This window comes from Rhinolophus sinicus, chromosome 2, assembly GCF_057876585.1.
Source record: "Rhinolophus sinicus isolate RSI-liver-muscle chromosome 2, RSI-T2T, whole genome shotgun sequence".
Classification (NCBI taxonomy): Eukaryota; Metazoa; Chordata; class Mammalia; order Chiroptera; family Rhinolophidae; genus Rhinolophus; species Rhinolophus sinicus.
The window spans coordinates 61,058,912-61,071,659 of NC_142502.1; positions in this window are offsets into that span (position 1 = coordinate 61,058,912).

Consider the following 12,748-nt stretch of genomic DNA (forward strand, 5'->3'; position numbering starts at 1 on the left):
CCATATGGCAGCAAGATAATTGCTTTGAAAGTACCAGAAATTACTGAGCAAATGCTGAATATTTGTCTCTGAAAAGCAAAAGTAATTCACAAAATTCAATTACCTTTAAGACTTCTTGCTTGTTTCTCTTTGTGGCTACCTCCTATTTACTTATTACAGGAATGACTATTTTAATCATCAATTGATACGTTTAATACATTCAAGTTAAAGACTGAAGAAACCTGAGAATGGGTGTAACTTTTCATAGTTGAAGAAAAAATGGTAATATTCCCTTTTCACATTCCCTTTTGACTTTTAATCATTTTCCTACAAAGATGCTTAACTAAATATCCATCCAAAATGTGATGAGCGCATTACTTGCAAAAATTGATGGCAGTCTTGTTCCTTTTACATGTATCATGGGAAACTTAACAGATGTTACTTCTTTGAGGATTGGAAAGCATGTCTTTATTCTCCAAGCTGTATATAAAATTGAAGAATTTATATGCTTACAAACATTTAGTTCAGTACATTAGGTCTGTTACACTACTAGTATATTACTGAGCAGTTGTTTTCTTTAAAATTCGTATTAAAATTCCTAATTCTGTCTTCCCATTCATGATTCCATGTTTTATGTATAAGAGGCTTCAAGAAGTGGTACAGATTTCCTTGGCCTAAGCTGAAGGTTTCTTCCCTTTTCACTTTCTTCTTTCATCCATATCAGAAAATCCCTTAGTGACCATGTACATTATCTCCTTATGTTCATTGGGACATAAGGTTGGCTGCTGCCCAAAATAATGGCTTAAACAAGACAGCAGTTCTTTCTCAGAAAAGTCTAATGTAATATGATAGTTCCGCTCATTGGCATCCCAGCTAGAAAGGAGAGGGAAAGGACAAGAGCAGCGAAGGGGCAGGTCCCTTAGGCTCACATCCATTTACCACGGCATGGCATGTGGCCACCCTACCTGCAAGGAGGCTAGGAAATGTCAGTATAATAGGCAGCCATTTGCCTAACCAAGATGTGGGAAGGAAACTAGGCCACTGCCTCCTCCACCCCCACTCTTCATAGTAAACATGGAAATTGGAAAAGCTAGCCTCACAAGAATGCAGAAGTAATTTGCATTTTCGTTAGTGTCAGAATCTGACCATTATGGAATAAAATACTTAAAAAAGATTTCCCTGTGTTTATAATTGATGTGATTGGGAAAAATAAAACTTCACCATGTGAAGTTGGAGAACTTAGTTGGAACACTAGTTGGGAAGCTGACTTGAAGTAATTTAGATCCTCAACAACAGATAATCCACCTTAGAAAAGAAACTTTCAGTTATATCTCGAATGAATGAATGAATGAATAGAAACTTTGGTAGAATAACCCATTATGATGAGAAAACAAAGAAAAATTAGCCATAAGAGGAAAAAATGTTTAACAAACTTAGAGAAATGAAAGAACTAACCTGGACTAAGAATATACTATGTCTCAGGCATTTCTTAAACGTAATCCTTGCTTTAAAGATAAACTTCAGCCCAGAGGTGTTTGAAATCTTGTCCAGCTAGTAAATGATGAACTCCAGTTCAAACCCAGATCTTCTAAGCCTCAGGCCTACAAAAATCTCAATTAGTTTAGAAACTTATAATGCATTTTCTTGTAGACTTAATAAAGGAGAGAAGGGCTGGGTTTTTAATTCATGAAAGTATTTGGTGTTTAATGGAAATGAAATAATGCCATTGAATGGAACAATTCCATCAAAGACTATGAGAGAAAACAGAAAAATGAAGTGGTTGATAGCTTCAAGTGTGACATTGTGGTGATTTTTCCCTTTTTATTGCATTCTGCGCGGTAAAAATGAACACGAGGAGGAAAGACCACCTTACACGTCACTAAGCATGTTTCTTTGGCAGGAACCCAGGGCCCTTAGACATGGGGACAGCAGTCGGAGCCCTCTCTGGAACTCTACAAAGGCGGGAGCTTTCCCTCACTACTGGCCCTGGCCTTGGATCCCTGCAGGTAGGGTGGGTCTGACGGGAGGGATTCCAAACGTTCTCCCACAGATTTGATGAGGATGAGGCACAATCCCTACAAGAGCAGTGAAAATATGAATCAGAACTTTAATGGCTTTATGTTTTTTGTTTTGTGTTTTAATGCATATTCTGCAGGCCCAACTCTGAAATTCTGTTTCCCAATGACAGGGTATGGCCCAGGATAAACACTATTTTTTTCCAGTTTCCCAAGCGATTCTGTTGTACAAGTTTGAGAATTACCTGCACCATAGAGCGGATATAAAGGGTATTGCAGTTGTAAATTTTTTAGATCCAAGCTCATCTAGTATTGTGAAAGCTAAGAATGAGTGTGATACTGTGCGTTATAATAAAAAATATATATTTGGTCTTGTCCCATTTCTGGTACACAGCTTCTAAAACCCTTGGAATTTCCTTGGTGGTGAGAACCTTTTGTTATGTCAAGTGAGTAAAAATCCCTGGTTTACACAAGGATGGGGTCTGGTTGCCAGGGGAACCCAAAGGCTAGGAGGTTGGAACTTTTAGTCCCACCCCCAGGCCTGGGGGCGCGGGAGAGGGGCTGGAGACTGAGTTCAGTCACCAATGGCCAATAATTGAATTAGTCACATCTGTGTAATGGAGCCTCCATAAAATCCCCAAAAGGACAAGGCTCCAAGAGCTTCCACGTTGGTGAATATGTCGGGTCCAGGTAGAGTGGTGCACTTAGAGCATGGAAGCTTTGCGCCCTTTCTGCATAGCTTACTCTATGCATCTCTTCCATCTGGCTGTTCCTAAATTATATCCTTTTACAATAAAAGGATAATCTAGTGAGTAAAATGTTTCTCTGAGTTCTTTGAGCCATTCTGGCATATAACCGAATCCAAGGAAGGGGTTGTTGGAACATCTAGTCTGTAGCTTATCAGTCAGAAGCACAGGTGACAACCTGGATTTGCAGTTGGTGTCAGAAATGGGGGTGGGGAGGAGGGCAGTCATGGGACTGAATCCTTAACTTATGGAATCTGATGCTATCCAAGTAGATGGTGTCAGAGGTGTCAGAATTGAACTGAATTGTAGGACACCCAGCTGGAGTCAAAGAATCGCTTGATGTGTGTCGGGGGGAAACCCACACATCAGAATTGGAGTCAGAATCATTAGTGAGTCAGAGAATGATGAAATCTGCTGTATCCCCGGGGATTTACAAAACATAGGCGCATGGAGGTAAGGCTAAGATAGGAAAGATGAAGAGATAGAGCTTTCAAAAATGATGGAAAGCCAACTCAAAATCTTTTTAGATAAGTGGAGGCTGCAAAAAAACCAAAACAAAAACAAAATCTGCCTTTCTATTATATAGCGAGGGTTACCTCAATATCAGAAAATCAAAAAAGTTTTGACTGTTTTAACTTTGTCTTTTCTACCACTCCCTTCCATCGCTAAGAAGGAAGCAAAGAAAGTAAAGGTGAAATTAGAAATCATGTTAGAGGTATACTACTCTACAGTTATGTTTATCACAGCATCGAGTAAAAACAGGCAACCCAAATAGGCATTAGTCTGTGTTAAATAAATGATGACAGAGCTACACCATGTAATATTATATAGCCATTAAAAAGTATGATATAGTTATATCATTGCTATATAAATCTGTCCGTAGTCAATTGCTCCACATCTTTGTCATCATTTGATATGGTTTATCTTTTTAACTTTAGCCATTCTAATAGGTGTGTAGCAGTATCTTACTGGGGTTTTAATTTGCATTTCCCTGATGACTAAAGATTTTGAGCATCATTCATGTGCTTACCGAGCTTTCATATAATTTACTTTATGAAGTGTCTATTAAATCCTTTGCCCATTTTTTATAAATTGGATTGTTTCTCTTAATATTGAGTTGTAAAACTTCTATATACTCTTGTTAGAGTTCTTTGATATTTTCTCCTAGTCTGTGGCTTGCCTTTCTCGTTTTCCTAATCATATTTGTCAAAGAAACAAAATTTTTAGTTTTGATGTTCAATTTATCAATTTTTAAATTTTATGTGTCATGCTCTGTGCATTCTATCTAAAAATACTTTGCAAAGATTTTTTTCCTGTGTTTCTTCTAGAAGTTTTCTGGTTTTAGCTTTTACATTAGGTCTGTGATCCATTTTGAGTAATTATTATGTTTGGTATAAAGTAAGGATCAATTTTTTTCCATATAGCTATCCATTTGTATTCTAGTACTATTCTTTGAAAAGACTTTCCCCATTGAATTGCCTTAAGCACCTTTGATGAAATCAATTAATCATATAGGTATATGTGAGTCTGTTGGTGTGTTTACCATTCCTTTCCATTGATCTATATCAAATTGTAGCCTGAAACAAGTCTTAAAATAATTTATGTAAATTCTCCAACTTTGTTCTTTATTAAAATTGTTTTAGCAGTATCCACATAAATTTTAGGATCAGCTTGTAAATTACTACAAAACAAAACAAAACAGTTTATTGGGATTTTCATTGAAATTGCCTTGAATCTATAGAGTAAGTTGAGGAGAATTGACATCTTAACAATATTGAATTTTCCAATCCGTGACATGATGATTTTCTCCACTTGTTTACATCTTTTCTTGGCAGTGTTTTATTGTTTTTAGTGTACAGATATTGGACATATTGTGTTATAATTATTCCAAAGTAGTCTGGTAGCTTCGTTAAAAGTAAAATTATAATCTTAGAGCATCCCCACTTTGAGGAATCTGTAAGATTCAGAACATCTGTATGTAAGACATAAGTACCAAGAAGTTACTTGAAACACTGCATAACAGCCAAAAAATATTTTTTAATTACAAAAATTACCCTAAACAACAAAAATTTATATCATTCGGGAAAAGATTAATAATTGTGGTAATTTACAGTTTTTTTAAGGAATGAATTAGTTTTATACATATTGATCTGAATCTATGTCTGCGATCTAGTGCTACGTGAAAATAGGACATTGAAGAATAGATATGTGATGCTATTCTGGTCAAAAATTTAAAAAGCAAAACAAAAAACCTGTATGTGCAATACGCTAAGCATGTAAGTACAGTAGAGAAGGGTACTCTTAGCGGTGGTTATCCCAGAAGATGTAGATGGTGATGGAGAGATTATTACCTTTTTAATATATTTCTGAATTATTTGGCATGTTTAATAAGAATGGATAACTTTGTAATTTAAAAATCTAAGCAGGTTTGAAGGAAGAGGCAGAGATGGGACAGTGAGTGGTCATGTTTTAAAAGGTACGATGGTCTGTGGGGACACAAGGTGCTGTTGGAGGGTGGGAATTAAGGTGATTTGTATTTTCTAAAATATCCTGCCACAAGAATGTATGAATTTCTTGGTTTACAAAAAAGTGATTTCAATTTTGGAAGTAACTCTTAAATGTAATACTTTTACAAGTAGCTGTATCAGATGACTAGAGCTTCATAAAATGCATTGACAGGCATTTATAGCATCATATAACGTAACCAACCCTGATGTGGGCCTCCAAAGATAATTGTTCTTAGATAATCCAGAATATTATTTTCTTTTTCTTTGATCACCTGTGATTCCCAGTCTGTAAATACTGTGACAAAGACTAATTAAATGAAGAGGGAAGTGAGGGAGGGAGGGAACACACAAGAGCACGGCGTAATGAATTGATTGGTCTGTAACCATCTGAAAGAGGACAAATTGCAACTAGCAGTTTTCAGAGTATTTGTACAGCCACATATATGTGAATCCTAAACCTGTCTGCACCCCAATGAGATTTTTTGATCCGGAGCATATTTGTCCCCCTTGAGGAAAAGAAGGGAGGCAAATTTGTAAATCAATGAGGAGCAAACCCCAATGTCTGCCTGTCTTAAACACTCGGTTTATAGAAATGTGAGCAGACTCATCAACAGAATACACACGCTGCCATAAAACTTGGGTAAACAAAGCACCTGTGTGTCTAAGTGATCAGACGCAAACCAGGAACCAAAGGAGCTCTCACAAAGCAGGGTTCTCTTCATGTGCACAGACCTTCACTAACGAAGAGATGGCCTTTCCCTTTGCTTACTGCTGCCTGTCAGTAGATAAAGGGGGAGTTTCCTGCTGTGCTCCCGTTCTGGTCCTGCCAGTAGATGCCACTTGTCAACCACTTGGGAGCATGACAAAAGACCAGAGAAAATACTGTAGAGATACCTTCGTTTTGAAGTTACTTTAGCTTGTTTTCACACTTAGGAGGCATCACATGAGTCTACTTTTCCCAATGTTAGCCATGCCAACGATCACACTTAAAACTACCTATATGCTGCTAGCTTTACCGTCCTCTAATAATGAACAGAAATCATGTACTTTTTGCACAGGTCTATAATTAAAAAATGCAGGACATCTGCATTTATTTTTCTTCCTTGCCTAAACAAGCTAATACCTGAGCCAGTTTTGCTGCCTGAAATGTTTAAACATTGTTATAATCGTTCCTTAGAATTTCATTTAGGATCTGAACAACGTTCCATTCCCCTTAACAACTTGTCACCAAAATGAATGCACAGGTGGCTGGTCTGCAGTGCAAAAGCAGGCTGTGTTACGGCATACTATTCCATGGATAAGCAAGAGGCAGGTGCATTAAAATGAAACGGTAAAATTTGCCTCCGCTCAGACAGTGCTTTGGTTATTTGGGGAGAAAATGTCTTATTTTACTTAAAAATAGCCAAGGGATTTAGAAGTATTAAGTATGTGTTATTTAAAAGATTTCCTTTACCTTTGGTCCGAATTCTCTTACTCTGCTGGCTGTTAGGATTGGGACATTTTATTTTTTAAAATGTGACCTGTCATCTGTTCTCTACAAACTGATTTCAAGAACACATGAATATGCTCCTTTCATTTTTTTCTTGGTGAATAGTTCTATTTTTTTAGTGATTTTTTTGTAATATATAAAGAAAAGGAAGAAAAAGAAAAAAAGAAAGCCATAATGATGGGAGCAAGGTCAGACTATTCACTGACATGACAATCTCCAGTTTTTATTATTTGTAATTCGAAGGGAGGCATGCCAACTCTAGATGCAATGGTATCAAGTACGTTGCTGCTTTTTCTTACATCAGCATTCATCAAATTGCTTTGGGTGCAGGGGAGGAGCTGCAGTCATCACATGAGTTTTCTTTGGAGCCTGAAACCGGGAGGTGTGTAGCTGACCGAGTGAGAGACTAGCACTTCCATGGAGGAAAAAGACCTGTGAGGCGGACCGGGGAGATGCTGGCTAGAAGCCATTTTGCTCTTGGGAGACTCCCTTGGGAGAGTCAGAAGGCCCCTCCCCAGTTTCCTCATTGAGTAAACACACAGGGATGACCTAGATCCAATTCCAAATGCCTGTAATCTCAGTATTGTTAGTGTTACCTTCCCCATTCTCCACTAGGGCTAATTCATTTCTTCTGTCATATATACTTCAGGTATTGATGATAAGAAAAGAATGAATCAAACTGTTGGGGGGGGGCGGGGAACAGAACTGAATGTGTATTTGTTGATTCCTCTTTTAAGAAAAAAATTCTTAAATCTTCTCATTTACACTAATGACAATGTTAACATAAATTTTTCACAGTCCTTTAAAAAATGTCACCTTGATTTAGGAATCAGCAAATGTCCTGTGAACAAATATCAAAGTCAAGCTCCATGGAAGATTTCTAGGACTGTAGGGAGAGTCCTGGATTTGGACCAAATTACTGCTGCTCTGCGTGAAGGATGTGTTTGCAAGATGAGCACAATGGAGTCTCTCGGATAAACTGGCAGGGTAGCTGGCGTTCCCAGATACAGCGTATGACTCATTTTAAGTCTTGCTATATTAAACCTGAGGGACGCTGAGAGAAACAGTTGCCTCCAAACATAAGTGGAAATTGAACTTAATACTCTAATCACCATACATTGTAGTGATTATTTGAGTAAAACCGCAAATGTACACATAAATGAGTCATTTACGGAATATCCTTTCAGTTATTAACTTGGCACAAATACTAATCCCTGAAGATTAAGTTGCACACTAATCACATTGGGCATGCAGGAACCTTTTGTAATCCCAAATTTTATATTTACATATGGTAATTTCCCTGGTGGTAGCCAAGTAGCTGATCTAGCTATGTAAGCAATACTGTATGACAGGACGTGCTGTTACAATGAATGGAGTTTTCATCTCTTCTCCCAATCCCTCCCCCGCCTTCATTCCTAATTGGAATGTAATTAAAACTCCTCAGAACTTGGCTCTGTTAAGAGGGCACAACAAGCCCTGAAATGCTGAGGCCTCCTTCACTTCTGGCTGCTGGGTCAGCTCTTTAAGGGACGTGATTGTATACCACATCCACGGTGGCCTGGCCACAGGTCCGGGAATGTTGAAAGCCTCAGAGCAAAGTAGTAGACTGCACCTCTATTCCAAGTATTTCAACAATTGGCCTGTCTTTTAAAATGCATTTTGGAGACGAACTCTGATTTTTTAAGGTAATACGTGCTGTCAACGTAAGAAACATGCAAACCTGTAGAGAATTTTTATGAGTTTACTTGAGCCAAACTGACGATATATGCATTTGAAATTAAGGAGAGGAGGTAAGGAAGATTGGGAAAAGGAAGGCAGGGATTGGGCTGCAAGATAGTTAACAAGATGATGTGCTCTCTTGAGGGTTAATACCCTCTTCAAGGGGTATTCTGGTAGTTCAAAGGTGTGTTAACCTAAATACACAAGAACATGGACAGGGCTGGCCTAAACCCTTTTACTAAAGAAGTTCTATGCCTGGGGCATGACTACCCACCATGACCTGCCCAGTGAGGAATTTATGATCAGGTCATGCTGTGAGGTTCCTTTCCATAGAAACCCCCCCCCCCTTTTTTAATCCACAGTGCATACAGTTTTTAAATCAAATTTATCTTCTGTTAAATGAACAGCTGCTGCCTACTCTCAATCCATTTCTTCTGTTTACCCTATTATTTATAAATAATGTATACTGCTACTTCTTGATTTATCAATTTTGCATACCAGAATTTTGATTTCATATTATAGTATTAGAGGATTTAGTTAGCGTACACACTTCTCACTGTTTTGCCTACCCTTCCCAACATAGTGCTATCACCACTTTAGATTAAGTCAGTCAATATTGCATTATGATGACTATATAACTAGTGTTCGCAGCTGACCTAAGTAATGTATGAATATAATTATATTGCATTTCTCTTAAAACCATTTGTTTCTCCTAGTACCTTTTTTCTTTTGCCTATAAATTTATCACTTTTTAAAATGAATGGCCCAGCAGATTTATCACTCACACGTATCAATAATTGTTCATATTTTCAAACCCAGTTACAGATCCATTGACCCCTGGAGCCACCACTCCACAGCGGCCCAGTACATTCCTCCAGCTCCCAGATGGACTCTGTGTTCTCCAGGCCACTGTGGAGCGGTCATCCTGTGACTTCCCTTCACTGCTTTCCTGGGCTGGATCCCTCTTTCCTGGACTTCATGTCTTTCTATTTTCATGGTTTACTCCCTCCTTTCACAGAAGCATGTCATCCAATAGCCTCTTTAGAAAAGGCACAAGCGAGGTGAACTTTTTGATTCTCTATATGTCTGAAAGTGTCTTTATTCTACACTAGCTGCCCAGTGGCCCCTACATTTCTCCCTGAGCTACACCCAGTCTGAGGTCTCTAAGCCCCTGAAGACTGAGGACCTTAAGGTCAGAGGACCCTAAAATGGCCTTCTTGCTCTTGCGCAACTGTTTTCTGGACTATTTCTGGTTGGGAAAACTGATCTTCTCAGTTTTCAAAGCTTCACGCTCTTAGCAGATAAGGAAATCCTTGCTCCCTCATACTTACATACTTCCCATTTCTTTTTTTATTACATGCTTAGGCCTTCTCTGTCCAAGGACACAGATTACGGTGAGGTGGGGAGAAAGCATAAGTGAAGAACTCAGTTGCCTGAAATTGACTCCTCGACTTCTGAGGGCTTTGGCAGTTTTCAAAGACGTGGTGTAGAGTGGCATTCTCCTAGACTGCCATCTGTCCAGCAGTTGGTGCCCTCCCTCACCGTGAGCCACAAATCCTGGTATAGGGCTCACCTGTTCTATTATAACACCTGACCTGGGAGAATTAGGATTTGTGAGTCTCAGAGAAAGAGATGAACTGTACATCTGTCAGAAAATACATACCATTTTTCCCTAAAGGAGCGGAAGGGGCATTGATGATGCTGCTCCAAGGAAAAAGGAAAAAGGAAAAAAAAGTATGTTAAAAAACAAGGAAAGATTGGGGTGGCTGAGTAACCTAAAGGTGGCCAATGAGCAGTGGGGGGAAGACTGCTGGGGTGCTTTTGGAAAAGCCGCCTCTTTCCAGACAGAGGCTTAGAAGGAGGCAGCCTTTTGCTCGTATCTGTTCCTCCTGCGTAGGACATTGTGTGAGGACCTAATTCATGGAACTGTCATGTGATGCCGGTGACAGAGCTCACATGTAAGGATGATGAAACAAGACGGGAATGACCCTGATGAGCTGCCCCACTAACCCTGAGATCACACCCTCCAGACTTCTTATTAAGAAAGCACTAAATGTCCCTATGCAGTAAGCCACAGTGACTCAGGTTTTCAGCCACTTGGAGCTGAACGTGTGCCTAACCTGATAACCAGCCGTCAGGGAGAACCTTTCCCTGCCATGAGCCTCCATGCGACGGCCCAGTCCCGTCCACACCGTGGGCGTGGGCCACTCGGGGACTCAATATGAGGTCCCCTTACTGCTCCTCCTTTTCTGTTCCCCATCTTCAGAAGGTATTTGTTGCTGCTGCAAATGCCAGCCACTGCTGAGTGTATTACAAGTATTCTTCAGTGTTCACAAAAACTTTCTGAGGGAGGTACCATTATTATCCTGTGTACAAATGAGGGGAGGTAACATAATTTGTGTGGCAGAGTTGGGGTTCAGTGCAGGCAGCTTGGGCTCTTCACATTATGCTGAAGTCTGAACACCACTCAGGGAGATAATAGGTGAATGTTTTGAGAAAATGTAGAAGGTCCTGAGTAACACTGAAATGGACATATTTTAAAAATCAAATCCTCAAGAGAGTGAGACGTTGACGAGCACTTGCAACCTGAGGATTAGATGTCCGTTACAACTATATTGTCTTTATTTTAAAATCAGTTATTTCTGAACTGATAGTCTTCAGATTAAAGAACTAGGAATGTCATGAAAAAGGAAGGAAAAGATCCTACTAAAAAAGTGTGTCAACATTGTCTATTTTATGCTCTTTGTGAACAAAAACAATGGTGGGAGGCTTGTTCACCATTGAGAAATCTGGAGAACTAAATCGTAGATTAGTGTTTTATAAGGATGGAGATAGTCCAAAAAGTGGGAAGAGGCAAGCATTTCAACAAGGGACAGTATCTGTGGGAGGGCAGGAATGAACATCTTCAGGAAAAGAAAAATGTTAACTGAGAACTCGGGAAATCTTGAGGAGAACCACCTTGAGTTCTGACTGACTTCTTGTGAAAAAATTCATCCCTGGTGCATGGCACTGGGACACTGGGACAAATGAGTTCTTAGCGTGTTCATAGGTTCATGGGAAAAACCAAGGGGGTAAAACAGGCAGTGACCTCGCATTGCGACACGGGCCATGATAGCATTGAGTCAGGGTGCTGGAGGGAGCTCCAAAGAGAGGCCCAGACTGTCCTACATTTTCGCTTTTTTCTTATCAATCCGTAGCCTGAGGCCAGGACAACATCTGGAAAGAAGTGATGCCTTATCAGAATGCTGAAGGTTGAAGAAAAGTCAGCCAGGCATATATATACGGGGTGAAACAGTTCAGAAGTTGGAGCAGAAGGTTCAAAGGCCTGAAGTGAAAGAGACTGTGGTACCACTTGAGCAGTGAGGGCCTTTCTTCATGGCTAGAACAGAGGGTGTGAGGTGGGCAGGGTGCGAGACAAGCCGAGGGAACTGGGAAGAGACAAGGTCATGATTGTCTGTGTGTCCCTAGAGGAATGTGTACCAAATGCACAGCCCCAGGGAGCCTTCGTCCGAGTCACTGACATGTATTGCATCCTGCCTGCATCCCTGCTCTGCTCGTGTTGCCCTGTGATCCATTTCCACAGAGAACAAGAGTGAGCCTGATAACACGTAAACTGGACTGTGACTATCCCTGGCTTAAAACCCTTCAGTAGATTTCCCATGGTATTTGGGGTGAGAGCTAAGACCTACAAACCCTCACCTTGTCTGACCACTGCCTTCCCCTTCAGTTCCATCCATACCCCCTTCATCTTGCCAATGGCGTGTTCTCAACCACCTTTTCCTAGCTAACTCTTACCAGCCTTTAGGTCCCAGCTTAAACAGTGCTTCCTTGGGAACCCTTCCTTGATCCCAATCTAAAATAGGTTTCCTGGGTGTGCTTTCTTTTTTTAGGTACAATTCACTTATTTGTGGAATCTAAAATAGTCAAACTCAGAAGCAGAGAGGATGGTAGTTGCCAGGGACTTGTGGGGAAAGTTGGGATGCAGGGAGAGAAAATGGGGATATGTTGGTCACAGTGTATAAACTCCCAGGTATAAGATGGATACATTCTGAAGGTCTAATGTGCAGCACAGCGACTGCAGTTAACACTGTGCTGTGTACTTGGAATTTCCCATGAGGGTAGAATCTTAAGAGTTCTCACACATAAACAAAGAAAAAAAGAAAATGGTAACTATGTGAGGTGATGGATATGATAATTAGCTTGATCGTGATGATCATTTTGTAATAGATACATGTATCAAAACATCAAATTGTACACTTTATATACCATTTTTATTTTTTAATTATACCTCAA